The sequence below is a fragment of the Vollenhovia emeryi genome, unplaced genomic scaffold, assembly GCF_000949405.1.
Source record: "Vollenhovia emeryi isolate VEMERY1.0 unplaced genomic scaffold, V.emery_V1.0 DF939243.1, whole genome shotgun sequence".
Classification (NCBI taxonomy): Eukaryota; Metazoa; Arthropoda; class Insecta; order Hymenoptera; family Formicidae; genus Vollenhovia; species Vollenhovia emeryi.
In genome coordinates, this window is record NW_011967123.1 from 431,215 (window position 1) to 446,126 (window position 14,912).

Consider the following 14,912-nt stretch of genomic DNA (forward strand, 5'->3'; position numbering starts at 1 on the left):
GTAATCGGTAAAACAATATAATCGTTCGTACACAATGCAGTCAATCGTGCGAAGTCGAAAACGGCGCAACTGGCAATCAATCTTACCGAGCGTGACGCATGGCCGAGAAAAAAACGTGCTTTCTAATTAATCAATCAAGTTTAAGTGGTTAACGGCCATAATTAGCCACATGCGTGGCTCGAACGTTGAAATTAGCCGATTAACCTGTGTTATTCTCATCCAGCCACCAACGAAGTTACGGAATCCGCTGGTGTGCTCTTTCAGAGTCGAATTACGCTAGACTTGTGCAAATAAAACTCTGCGCGATCAATGTGAAATTTTAACCGGAATTAAATCGCGTCTCTCCCGTATCGTGATTGCGTACGGCGCTTCTCGATCTATCAACATTTACTAACATTTAGCAAACTTTAATAAATTCATGTTTGCGAATTAATGAAAGCAGCGCAGAAAATTAATAGGTACTTACAAAATCTCGCATCGCGATCTTTTTTTAAGCAAAAGTTTAGAGGTCATTGTACAATTTTTATCACGAGAGGGAAACCGCTGAGGGCATTGTACAGATTTGCGGCATTACTGGGCATTACTAGGGCATTTTTTGGGCATTAGGTCTTGCTGGGGCATTATAAAGATAAAATAAGATAAAACAAGATAAATAACATCAAATAAGATAAAATAAGATAAAGTAATGCCCACTGATGGGCATTAGTGGGCATTGGTGTACATTTTGGTCAGCGGTTTCCCCCTGGTTTTATCATTTTCTACATTTGATCTTTTAAAAATGTAAATTTACGTACCGTACAATTCAGTCATTTATAAATTTTTTTTTAGATTTCTTAGGAAAGAGAAATTTCGCAGGAAGGGAAGGGTATTATAATACAATGGGAGCTTTCCAGCAAGCGACACAAGTCGACACAAATGTCGTTCTGTCTTTCTTCGCATTCAATGAATAATAAAGACAGAACGACACTTGTGTCGACTTGTGTCGCTTGCTGGAAAGCTCCCATAGTCTCTCGGTATGTGTCTTGACTGGAATGCCTAAATAAGTTTATATTATTTAATAGATCCTTGGACGCGAAATGTGGCTAAGTATCGCGAAAGCCACGGAATATTTATAATTAAATTTCACACATCTCTAAAATACGTATCCCCTTCTCATTGTTTTCCACGCTGTCACATTTCGCATTATGCTGAAATTGCTGATTTGAAAGGAACGACATTGCGGCGTGTGCAATGAAAACGTACGCAAATACAAGTATCACAATAAAAAAAAACGATCCATGATCAAAGGGGTCTGATAAAACGACCGTCCGCCCGCTCTGGGCTGCGTTCGGGGAGACGCTATTTAGCGCTATGAGCGTATACTCTGGCCTTGTTCAACTTTTGCAAGCAACAAGAACAGAGCACGCTCATAGCGCTAAATAGCATCTTCCCGAACGCAACCCTGGTATGTCCGCCCACCCTCTCGAGAGACGAAAACGCTTTTATTAAAATGTATGTAACAGAAAACTCTCTACAATTGTTTGTCCGATGCCACGGCTGGTGGAAAGTCGAGGGGGAAACTGCTGAGCAAAATCTTGTACACCAATGCCCACTAATGCCCAGTGGGCATTACTTTATCTTATTTTATGTTATTTATCTTGTTTTATCTTATTTTATCTTTATAATAATGCCCCAGCAAGGCCTAATGCTTAAACTAATGCCCCAAAAATGCCTAGTAATGCCTAGTAATGCCCAGTAATGCCGCAAATCTGTACACCACAATGCCCTCAGCGGTTTTCCTCGTGGAAAGTATTTATTGTAGCAACCTTTGATCTGTGTTACAAGCGTAAAATTTATTTCCTCGACTTGTTATCTGGGATAAATTTACTCGAAATTTAATTTCTCCTGGGAACCATATTAACAGAACATTCCAGGAAGGAAACTCATGAATTTAGTTAAATCCCTCTGTCGAGGGATTACTATATTACTTTTTCCAGTCGTAATAAACAGTCTAATGATATTTTTGGGTCTGTTTTCGACTTTGAACTACGCGCTGATCCGTTTTGTCGGCATTAAAACGCAGAGCAATCGATACGCGATTACTTCATGTTAATAAATATCTCCGATCTCACCCTCTCCCCGACCAAGAACCGATTTTTCAGTTAACAGTATATGTACAAACACAAGTAATAATCTTCTTCGTCAGTAAGCAACTAACGGAAAATTAATATTATTCGACCCGAACTGACTGTAACTTTAACGGAAGAAACTTAGTGCGAAAAACAGTAAAATTTTTTAAAATACTGCTGATCGGTCTCGAGTTTCTCTAGAAGTTTTCCCTCGAGTTTTCCACTGTGTCATACGACGGATGTAACACTTCACCCTTGGGATGAAGCGCCTAAAGTTTATTCCCTAGGAGCGAGGATGGGTAACAATGGTCGACTGAAGCCGTGAGAATAAACAGACGGGCGTTCATAATTGCAATCGAGCGTAAATAACGGACACAATGTACCAACTTTATCGCGCGGCGCGTATTAATGAGTTTGTTTTCAAGCGCGACACTCGCCGGACAACGGTCGGGCAAAGAGATTCGACTCTTTCTTTTATTATTGTTTTGTGCGACGTTCGTTACGCACACAGGAATTTATGCACGGTCGTTTCACCGGCACGAAGTTGCCGATGAAGCTCTGCTGTTTTCCCTCGCCCACGGCCCTTTACGAAAAATGAAGCTGTGACTCATACAGAGATCAGCATAACCACTGTGTGTATGTGTGTGTGTGCGTTTGCGTGTGCGTGCGCATGTGCATGTGCATATATGACGTGACCACGTGCGTGGTTCCGAGAACTATCAATCCGCCGCGAGTCCACTCGCGGTCGCGGCAAGCAACAAAGAGCGCGATGATATCTGTACCTCGAAACATAAACGGGGGGGGGGGGGGACGTAACGCGCGCTTCATATGCAATGGTTCTAGACACTTCACAAGATGCGAAAATAATACTTACTTCGCGCGGAACGTACACAGCGGCTTGCGCGCAAGTACAATCGTACATTACTTTGTCATAGACTCCAATTAATTTTAATTGTATTATATGTATAGTAATGGCATAAAAATGCAAATTTATGAGGGTTACGTTTCTAGTTGTATTTTTAATATTCATAAGGCGATAGGTATTTTTACTAAACACGTAATGAATATATACGGTATATCGTGAATGTACTATATATGAAAAGCTGGAAACTTGTGCACGAGGGGTAAACCGCTGACCAAAATCATGTACACCAATGCCTAGTAATGCCCAGTAGGCGTTATTTTTATCTTATTTATCTTGATTTATTTTATTTTACATCTTTACAATCCCCCAGCAAGGTTTGATGCCTAAACTAATACCCAAAAAATGCCTAGTTGTGCCTAGTAATGCCCAGTAATGCCGCAAATCTGTAACACCACAATGCCCTCAACGGTTTACCCCTCGCTTGTGCATAATAAATGACGATGGAATTAAAGTATAGAAGACGATAATGAACTAAAGATACAGATAAAAGGAAAAAGGGAGAAAGCGTGACATTATGTATGTATATGATCGCTTTGCAATCACCTTGCTAGCCTGGAAATCCAGTTATTCGGTCCGGCGAGCGAGCAAGAGGGGTCTCTAGACATTGACAACGCGCAGAGAGCGACCCGTGGCAGTACCGCCTCGGGAGAGCTAATCGTGACGAAAATAACTCTGGCAGGAGAATATTACGGCACTTTGCGATGAGGAGAGACAGATAGAAAGAACGAGTGAGACGGAACGAGAGAGGGAGTATAGATTGCAAGGGGGTGAACGGGCGGTACGAATGGAAGAAGAATACGCACGAGGAGACTCGCGGAGAGGAGCGAGACGCAAGATATACGTATAGCCGAGGCGCGTGTAATATGTAGCGGTTTGTTTATATTTCGGAGTACACCATGTATACCTGGAGTGTACTCTTGGGAATATCTGACTGGGAAAACTCGGAGATCTCAATTGAGAAGACACGAGCCTAGGGGAAAACCGCTGACCAAAATCTTATACACCAATGCCCAGTAATGCCCAGTGCAGGCAATACTCTATCATATTATCTTATTTTATCTAAGTTTATCTTATTTTATCTTTATAATGCCCCAGCAAGGCCTAATGCCCAAACTAATGCCGAAAACATGCTTAGCAATGTCTATTAATGCCCAGTAATGCCGCAAATCTGTACACCGCAATGCCCTCAGCGGTTTCCCCCTCGATGTCATTACTATATAATTACATTCTAATTATATGTATAAGATGCATACAGGTATATATTTACTTTTGTCTATTCAGAACCATTGTTATATGTGCACCAATCGAGGGGGAAACCGCTGAGGGCATTGTGGTGTACAGATTTGCGGCATTACCGGGCATTACTAGGGCATTTTTGGGGCATTACGTCTTGCTGAGGCATTATAAAGATAAAATAAGATAAAATAAGATACAATAAGATAAAATAAGATAAAACAAGATAAGTAAGATAAAAGAAGATAATAAGATAAAGTAATGCCCACTGGGCATTAGTGGGCATTGGTGTACAAGACTTTGGTCAGCGGTTTCCCCCTCGGCACCAATGAAACGGTTGAGATTAATTCCTTTTGTTGTCACCCTCGTCAGCACGTCAGCACGTCATGTCAAAAACCAGGGCAATTGTGTAACTTTTCGTACATTCTAGACGCAGGTGCGTATATAACACGTGTTTTCTCGAGGGATACACCACAATGCCCTCAGCGGTTTATCCCCCGGGTACTGCCTCTAGTTGTCGCGCCGCCGCAGCTTTGATGGTATCTACGTCCTCGAAAAAACAACCCTTAAGCACTAATTTCAGTTTCGGGACTAGAAAGAAGTTGTACGGTGCGAAATCCGGCGAATACAGCGGATGGTCAAGCACGCAAATATAATTTTTCGCTAGAAATTGGCGTGCAATGATGGCATTGTGCGATGGTGCATTGTCGTGCAACAAACACCAACTATCTAGATCTTTGTATTCTGGCTGAACACGTTGAATTCTTGCAACCAAACGCCGTAGAACTTGAACTTTGAATGCTCCCGTTACTGTTTGGTCCAAGGCGTAAACCGCTGACCAAAATCTGGTACAGTATTGTACACCAATGCCCACACGGAAAAAAATGATATGGTGCACATAACCAGAAATATTTAGTTGTAAGCAATATAGCTGCATTATCCTACACGGAAAAAAATGATATGGTGCACATAACCAGAAATATTTAGTTGTAAGCAATATAGCTGCATTATCCTAGTTATCTTTATGCAATGATTATATGTATGATTGATATGACTTTGTTACTTAGTTGTATCAACTACATCAATGTAGTTGTACATGATCTGGTTGTGACAACCAGACTTTGGTTGGAGCATTATTTACTGTGGATATGATAATCTATCCACATTGTTGCGTCAATCAGGATACGATTGCAAAGGTTAAGGCAACCAGGTATCGTCACTGCTGCAACAATGTCATTTAACAATTGCTCTGTGGTTATAAAAACCACATAATTAGTTGTTCCATATTTTACTATTTAATCTGGTTGACACAACCAGAATTCTGTTTGTGACAACTATATTGTTTTTTCCGTGCACTAATGCCCAGTGGGCATTACCTTATCTTATTATCTTGTTTTACATTATTTATCTTGTGTTATCTTATTTCATCTTATTTTATCTTCATATTGCCCCGGCAAGACCTAATGCCTCAAAAATACCTATTAATGCCCAGTAATGCCGCAAATCTGTACACCACAATGCCCTCAGCGGTTTCCCCCTCGGTTTGGTCACTTGGGACAAACTCGTGATGCATCAGACCTTTGCTATCTTAGAAGGCGATCAGCATTACTTGAACTTTTTACGGTGTTTGACGTGTTTTCTGGACTTCCAGGAGGTGGCACTTTGGCGCTTTGTATCGGGATAATATTGGAAGCATCCATTGGTAGAAACTACTCGGATAACTCGGGACTTTACTGCATGAATAATGTGTATATCCCGCCCACGCGATATTTATATGTGTCTTGATACCAAGCGCGGTACTGCGCCAGAAGCGGACTTATTGTTAGCCGTTCTCAGCCGCCAAAGTGCGCTACCAAGTAGCGGCCGAGGGCCCCGCGCACGCTCTCGCGGAAGATTTCGATATTTATTTCCCGTTTCTTCCCCCAATAACTCCAATTGAAAGAATCTCGCGCGATAAGATAAATCGAGTGCGCATTTCCGATATTGAAATAGGAACGGTCCGCGCGTTTATCGTTCGGCGCGAGTCGCACGAAGCGGGTTGAAAGAGCCGTCGTACCGCGAGAACCTTACTGGCTCGCCGTAGGCGAGCCATGGGTCAGTCGCGGATGTTCGTTCCCGTTGCGGCAGCCGTTCCGATCGTCGAGGGTCGAATTATGGAGACGAGGTATACGGCATCGCCGACGCGCCCGTGGAACGCGCCGCCGAGTGACACGCGAGGGAATATTCTTCGCGAGAGTTTCCGCATATCGGCGACTGGCGTTCGTCCAATCTACGACGGTCGTTCGCGTTTCTGCGCGCGCAGAAGCGCGCCTCGACGCGAACAACTTCTCTCGCGTTTGTGCAATACGCAGGCGGCTGGTTCTCCGCGCGTCGCTTCGAACTCGCGGAACTCGCGTGATCCGACGAGAAAGAGAAGGCGTGTAGCACAAGGAGCGGGAGAAAGAGAGGGAAAAAGAGAGAGAGAGAGAGAGAGAGAGAGAGAGAGAGCAGTGACGACGAAAAATGTGGCGCAAAAGAGGGGGAGGGGGAGGCTCGCGATATTCGCTTACCTGCGACTCGTGGCGGTGTCCAGCATGGTAATCCAGTCCCGCGTGGATGAACGGGGCGGGCGGGGAGAGGGCTACCTCAACATCCCCGAGTATCACAAAGTTTCCTTGTCGGTTTCTCGCGAAAAGCCCAGAAACTTACGGACGCGGCACTGTTCCGGCACGGGGGAAGAGGGGAAGGGGGGGGGGAGAGGTTACCACAAAACCGCGGACCGCGCGACCAGCGCGGCAGCAGCAGAACGGAGCCCGACGATCGAGAGACGGGGAAAAAAATAAAATCACACCACTATGACCGCCGTATAATCCGCGGGCGCGCGAAGCAGCCAGCACGAAGAGAGACGCGCGGGCTAAGTGCGAAAGGGTAAGGGGAGAGTGTGAACTAGGAGGGTCGGGGAAGGGAAAGCGCGAATACCTTCCTCGCGCCTCTTCCGTTTTCCGGACCCGCGGGATCCTCGGGAAAGTGCAAAGCGGCTGGCGAACCGTTTAAACCGAACGCGGTGGATTGGACCAGCAATAACCAACAAAGTGCCAATAATCGTTGGCCGCCACCGTTTCCTCCTTAAGTTCACCTTAAATTTGCCGTGCCGCCGCACTCTTTCTCTCTCTCGCCACGATTGAGCTCGACTTGGTCGCTCGCGTACTCGACATACGAATCACTCCCGCACAACACCACGATATGTGAGCAAGGCCCGCAATATACTAAGCGAACACATGATTCCAACATTCCGACGGGGCCTGGTGCCAGTGATAACGCTCGCCGCGTAGAGGGCACCACCGCGACGGTATCGTGGATCGGTGTCGCGATCGCCGAGCGCGCGACGAACTTCGGAAAACGATTCGTCGTGATCGCGATCGATCACGATCGATTAAAGGAGATCCAATAAACGACCGTTTACACCGAAAGAGACCTAAGAATTGATCGAAATCGTATTTAGTCCACGTTGCTATTAGACACGGGTCGGGTTGCCTACCGGGTGTACAGCGCGCGACCTAAAAAAATTTAAGCCCGATTTCGCGGGGAGCGTGATTTGATTTTCTACTTTATTAATGGCTGAATAATATTTATTATTTATTATGAACAGAAGTAGCGGTATTAGTAGCGTTACAACAATGTAATAAACGAATAGAGTCCCTTACAGAAATGTAATACTAAGAACAAAAAAGTATTGAAATAATTATCAGAAAATTTCTGTACAATTCCCACATATCACGTAATATTACAGTAATATTACATTTCCAATGTAATATTACATGTAATATTGAATATGCAATCGGATGCGTATAATAAGATAGAAGTTGTTATGCGTTTGTTTTTACTTCAAATTTATTTAAAATTTTTGTAAATTTGATTTACTTTTAAGAGATCATTTAAAAATTTAAATATTCGGGATATTTTTTATCCCAAACATGCAATACGTATATATTTTACATTGCAAGAATTTCATGTTATTGTATCCATACCGAATATTTCATATGTAACGTCGAGAAAAATATTGTATTGTACAGATATTATATTATTGGGCGGACACTTTAATATTACTATGATATATTAGTAATATGTATATTATAGTAATATTTCCGACATATTTTATTGTAATATTGGAAATATATTACAATAAAATATATCGGAAATATTACTATAATATATTACTAATATAATTTAATTATAATTTAATTAATTATTACTAATATATCATAGTAATATTAAAGTGTCCACCCAATAATATAATATCTGTACAATACAATATTTTTCTCGACGTTACATATGAAATATTCGGTATGGATACAATAACATGAAATTCTTGCAATGTAAAATATATACGTATTGCATGTTTGGGATAAAAAATATCCCGAATGTGTGAATTTATGAATGATCTCTTAAAAGTAAATCAAATTTATAAAAATTTTAAATAAATTTGAAGTAAAAACTTAACAAACGCATAACAACTTCCATCTTATTATACGCATCCGATTGCATATTCAATATTACATTTTTCTAATTTCTACAACTAATGTTGTACAATTTGAAATAAATACAATAAAATTACAACGTAAAGTTTCTAACTATTATTTTTAGTGAAATTTAATACATTTTATTAAAAATATATCAACTTATAGTTGAGTTTTATATTAAAAAGAACGGCAAATATAATTATATTTAATAACAATGGAGTTATAATTTTATCTATCTTTTTAATTATAGAATTATGTCACCCTGTCCCTGCCTACCCGAATCCCTACCTATCCGCATTCCGCTGTATAGTCTTCTAAATTTTTCTACGTACTCGCGTTTCAACTTTTTCTTAATAAACCTACAAGTCTTTTTTTAAAACCGCGACGCGATTTATACCACAACACAAGAGCTTGTAACAACATTGCCGCAAGATTGCAACATTGTATCTTGCAGTGTAATGGTACATAGATATTGCAGAGACATTATTTTACAATATTACTTCAGTAATGTTGTAGCAATATTATTTTAAAATATTGATACAATTATGTGTGTAATATGTATATCGTTTCCTCATATCACTTTTATAGTTTACTAGAAATGACAAAACGCGCGTTTCTCGCGCGCAGTTTGTAGTTCAGCATTGTATATTTTTAAGAATTTGTATACATGCAAAGAGAAGTAATTGCATGCGCAACGTCAATTTAAAATAAAAAGTAATTTTTCACTCACTGATACGACTCGCAACAGCACAGTTGTAAATCGTCAACTAGGTATATGTATATGTTAAACTGTAACAATACAAATATGCATATGATTACAGACTAATCATGTAAAATTGAAATTATTGTATCAAATATACTTTATATTTTATATTTAAAAAAAGGCATTTATTAAAATAATTATATAGAGAGAATGCTGAATTCTCGTTCGAATCATTTGACTAAATAAAAAAACAGAACAGATGCTTTATTTTGTACAAGTAGCAAACAAATAAAAATGTAAGACACTTACCTTACGATTTCTCCGCCGTTGCCCGATGCCTCCTCGGCCTCCTCCTCCTCCTTTCAGATTTCCTTGTTGCACTTACACAACACTCACTCGCGAAAATCATCGATCGCGCGAAATTTCCAGCACTCCCGTACGCGATGTGAAATACCGCGAAACACACGAAATGCCATTAACAAATAGGTATCGCGTGACTTTCTATCATACAAATTACTCAAATTAACAACTTGCATTTTTGATTCGGAAGAATGGATAAATCACTTTTGAATTGGCGATATAAAAGGTAACACAAACATCGGAAGCATAATCTGCGGTAAAGAAGTGGTTAATAGTCCGTAACGAAGCGATATTTTACAACCTTTGTCATTTAATCTAATCCTTGAAACGAAATCGATAGATAATTAAAAGCGCGGTGCGTAAACGAGATGTAACCGCGACAAAATACCACGGTTTACATTTATAATTTAGATGAGTTAGTCTCGTGAAATATCTATACGTTGATAAAGAGCCGTCGCCTCAACATGCAATTCGTTTCTCATTACAAGTTGTAGAAACTTAATAATTAATCGTGGAACGTTAATTGTTACTAATAAAGGTGTGCAAATCAATAGTGTTTTATCCCTGAATTCATCGTGATCGAGTCTTGGAAACCGATAACGCAAAAGTAATGCTACGCACGGAGCGACTCTCGCCACTGCTTGCCGGCACGACGTTCGGCGAGCGAGTGAGACCGGCGACCTTCAGGTAAACGTTGGCCCGCGTAACGTCGTACGATACCGCGCCGAGTGAAAAACAACAAAAAAAAAGAAACGTTGAGAATTCCTTGTCCCGTCTGCGAAATTGGAAATGCTATACTTAATATTTTACATTACTTTGTTCTGTGTTACTGTTACTACGTTTTGCGTATCAATCCGCGGACTTATTGGCATTGATTAAATTAACGATTATTTCTGTTCAATCGAGAAAATGTTTCGAAACGGAAATCGTTGTTACTTAAATTCTAATTACTAAGATTAGAGATTTTACCTCAATAATTGATGCATACAAATGTATATTACTAAATTGCATATCTTCATTTACTATGAATCTAAAAGAGAAGTGAAGCACACCGCGAGAAAACATATATTATACGCGCGCGATTTAATAGGGATTTAATAGGGGTCTTTTTAATCTCGCACATATGCGAGAATATGTAAGGAAGATAAAGATATAACCCACCCGAATTTTAACAAATAGGACGAAATTAACTTATTTCGTACATCACCTAACGTACATACCCCATCAAAGTGGCCAGTATTGACCACTTACCGCGTCGTCGGGCCAGATTGGATCTACCTTTCGTCGCTTCTGGCCATACAGTCTGGTCATTTTGACCGGAAATCAGGAACGAAGAAAACTCCTTCCATAGCCGGTTTATTATCGTCACATATTTCGTACGGTTCGAACTGTATACGAGCGTCGATCATATCGAAATGCACGACCACGAGAAGTTGATTAAAGAAGTGAATTAATTTTAAAAATTTGCTGCATAAAACTAATCAAATATATTTTTACCTCCGTGATTTATTCAAGAATAGATAATGACTGTCTCGTAGTGACTCAATCTTTGAATTCGAAATTCAAGTTTATATGTATTTAGAAAAAAAAAACAATTTACTTCGCGTTATATTCATTTTAATTACATTCCGCGATAAATTAAAATTTATAATATGGATGAAAGTAAACATTTAATAACTTGTTAAAAATTTTCCGAAGAACTGATCGCGAAGACCGACCGCGAAAATACGAAGATGCGTGTAACTATGCATGTATTCATGCGAGTGTAATTGAGACGGGAAACTAATAGTCAACCCAACTAATAGTAATAGTAATGTAATATTGCGATGTATTATATAAATGTATTATATCAGTAAATGCAATAACTAATATTACTGACATATTATGTAATATTATGTGCTATGTGGGTTACTGATTTTCTAGTAATTATTTCAGTGCTTTCTTAGAGGGGGGGGGTCCCAGTATTACAGTTCTGTAAGGGGTACAAAATGTCTAGCCATTATGAACATTCTAAGGGCTTTATTCGCCAACCTCGGTTAGATTAACTGACGGTTAAAATTTTCAGGGAGACCAACAGATTCTGTAATGGACATGATTTGTCCTTCACCTCTTTTCTTTCTCTTTATTGGCACCTGCAAATTTTAACCGTCGGTTAATCTAACCGAGGTTGGTGAAAGAGGCTCTCAGTTAGTCGAAAACCATGCCTGGCCCTGAAACAATGATATAAGATGATTACTAATTAATGCGCTTTTACGCGTGAAATCCGGAAAATTTCATAGCTGGTGCGAAGAGGAAATTAACTTCGATTAAATCATTAATCATTATTCTTGGAAGTACATTCATTCTTGCGCATTACTCATAAAACGCATCGAATGCAGTCAGACATTAACGCGAACATCAATCCTCTGGAAACTTGTTGATTTCCACGCGGCCAGGAAACGATCTCCAGATTCCTGCACCTTGCGTGACGTGTACTCCGAAAAAGTCCAAGTCTTCGTATAAAATTTCCGACATTTATGTCGCCTTCTCTCCTTCCATCCCCATTTTTTTCGCGCTAAAAATTTCATGGAAATACATTGACAGCTGAAAGAGATTTGCCGTGAACGGCGTGTAAAGCGACGTCGACGATTTGTCGATGGCTCGCGATAGCACTGATTTTCGTCTGCGAGAAAGATCTTGCGACTATTGAGAAAGAAATAATATCGATTCGCTACAATACACCACGTGTACATACACGCCACAGTTAGCAACAATGACGTACATACGAGTAGATGGCAACGCGCAGAAAAGCCGATCGTGCTAACAGCTGTTATCTTATCTTTTTTCTCTGTGAATGTCAACATTCGGCGTTTGTCATGTATGTTGTACTGGTACTCGCATCGGCATATTGCTGCGTTACAATCTTCCAGCGTCTTCCTTGCGAGCGACGCTCTGTTGAATTTTGATTTCGTGAGTCGTGACATCTCGTACGACCCGTATACGAAGATTAATACGCTGGTACGATAAAAAATGCAACTTTAGATGTTACAAATACATACGTATTAAGTATTGCACAGATTGTTATGTGCATATACTTTCGATAATTTGTATTTCAACTTTTAGGTCGGTATTTATAGTCAGATCTTATATTGAAGACAGTCTTAAAGCTATCTTTAGATTCTCCGTAGTTAATGAAATGTGTTTTCCATACAGCATTTTCAGATGAATTCAAGACAGTCTTGAATACAAGATCTAACCATAAATGCCGACCTTAATGACATTAAAGTTTCAATTAACCGAAATAATTTCGTGCTAATGACTGTTTTGAACGGCTAATCACGATTCGCAATCCTAGAAGTAATTTTATGAATCTGGTTGGAGTTGTTAAAGCGAGTTCCAAACATGGAACGTAACTTGCTCCAAGAAGCTAAGTTCGGTCACCGGCCAAGCAAATGGAAATTAAACTAAATGACAACGATGTCGGTCGTCGTGATTGAACGTCAAAATGCAGCGAGTTTATTTTGAGAGCTCTCGGTCTAAGTGCACATATCTTATTGACACAGACAGGCAAAAATGTCTGGCTATTTCTATATAATGTTTTTAGAGACGCGGCAGCGTCTCGCGTCGAGTATATTTTTTTCCTAAAATTCTAATATTATAGAAATGTGCGTGTGCGTGTGTGTATATAGGCATTTCTGCCTCTTTTTACGGCAACCGCATGTGACCGTGGACATCAACTCACACCGCAAATGTGAGTGTCTCGTTGAGTTGTTATTCCCTGGCGGCGCAACTTCCCTGTGCGGCCAGGACGGCCGATCACTTTTCTAAAGTTCTGGCCATCCGTTCAAACTGCGAAAAATCGTCAGTCGCGATGCTTCTCTCGACTCGTTAATGAATAAATCCTGTTTTCCGCGGAAGTGAGCACGCGTCGCATCGCGTCGATCGCGACAAACCATTGTCATTCTCTTATGACATTTTCTCGGGGGGTTTTTTTTATCGTCGCATTGTTTCCACAACGGATGAAGATAACTCCGTGTCTGTAAATAAACGGGTTAGTAGAAGGAGAGCCTAAATAAAGTTCTAGAGGCCGTATGCGCTCGAGCATGGAGTCAAAAATAATATTCAGTCGGGATGAACCTTTGCAGATGTTTTTGTTACCATATCTAAAGATTATTTATTAAGGTCCTATGAGTCCTATCTTTGGGTTATTTATGGTTTTGGATTCTAGTCTGATAATCGGGTAAAATAAGTTTCGCTGCATCGCATTCAAGATCGATGAAAATGGGCTTTTTCGACGCATTTTCGTCAACAGTTACACAATTTACCCCGCCTATTGTACTCGTATGTTTTAATCGTGGTAAACGTATATTAGTATCTATTAAATCTTCATCGTATTTCCATCATTACCTGCGTTCGGCATTGTAAATCTAAGGCGTCGGAGTGCTCTTCCTCCCTTTCTATCTCATTCTCCTCTCTCGCTCACTCGAATGCAAAAGAATACTTCGAAGTCTCGGATTTGAAATACCGAACGCAGCTATTGTACGGTTTCCGCAAGCGAGGTCCACCCTCTTTACCAGCAGAGTGGGTGCGGGGAGGGTGGTCGAAGGCCCCCTTACACCTTGCGCGCGCGCGCATACGTGTGCGTGTGTGTGTGTGTGTGTGTGTTCTTCAACGCACATGGTATCGGTATCGTAAACTACATAGCATTTATGTGAAACTACTTTTTTAAAATAACTCTTTAATGAATAATGAGCGACGGGAAATGTCAATGGCCTTAACCTCCTTAAAGGTCAAGCTCAATATCAAGGTCAACCAGAAATCATTTGGTGGGGGGTGGGGGTGGCTTATAGTAAATTTAACTGAACATATTATACAGGGTGTTATGCAATACCCGCATCAACGCTTATTGTGGGATAGAGTGGACTAGACTAAGTCGAAAAGTCCTCTACCATTTTGCAATTTTCGCAAAAGTCAGCGAGTTATTAATTATTAAAAATCGCTGTTTTAGGCCGGCCCACTGCCCAATTCAAACGTGCGGCGAGATCGATCGATCGTTACTAGGCGCGCAGAGAGTTGTAACGATCGATCGATCTCGCCGCACGTTT

At 40.6% G+C, this 14,912-nt stretch overlaps 1 protein-coding gene across 1 annotated transcript in view; it reads right to left on the reverse strand.

Annotated features, from left to right (window-relative positions):
- The window catches only part of LOC105560056 (guanylate cyclase 32E-like), a 106,683-nt gene extending 99,791 nt beyond the window's left edge, over positions 1-6,892 (reverse strand). The window contains exon 1 of the mRNA XM_012008804.1: positions 6,816-6,892. The gene's annotated coding sequence lies outside the window, so the exon portion shown is untranslated. The remainder of the gene's footprint in view (positions 1-6,815) is intronic.
- Positions 6,893-14,912: the final 8,020 nt, after the last annotated feature.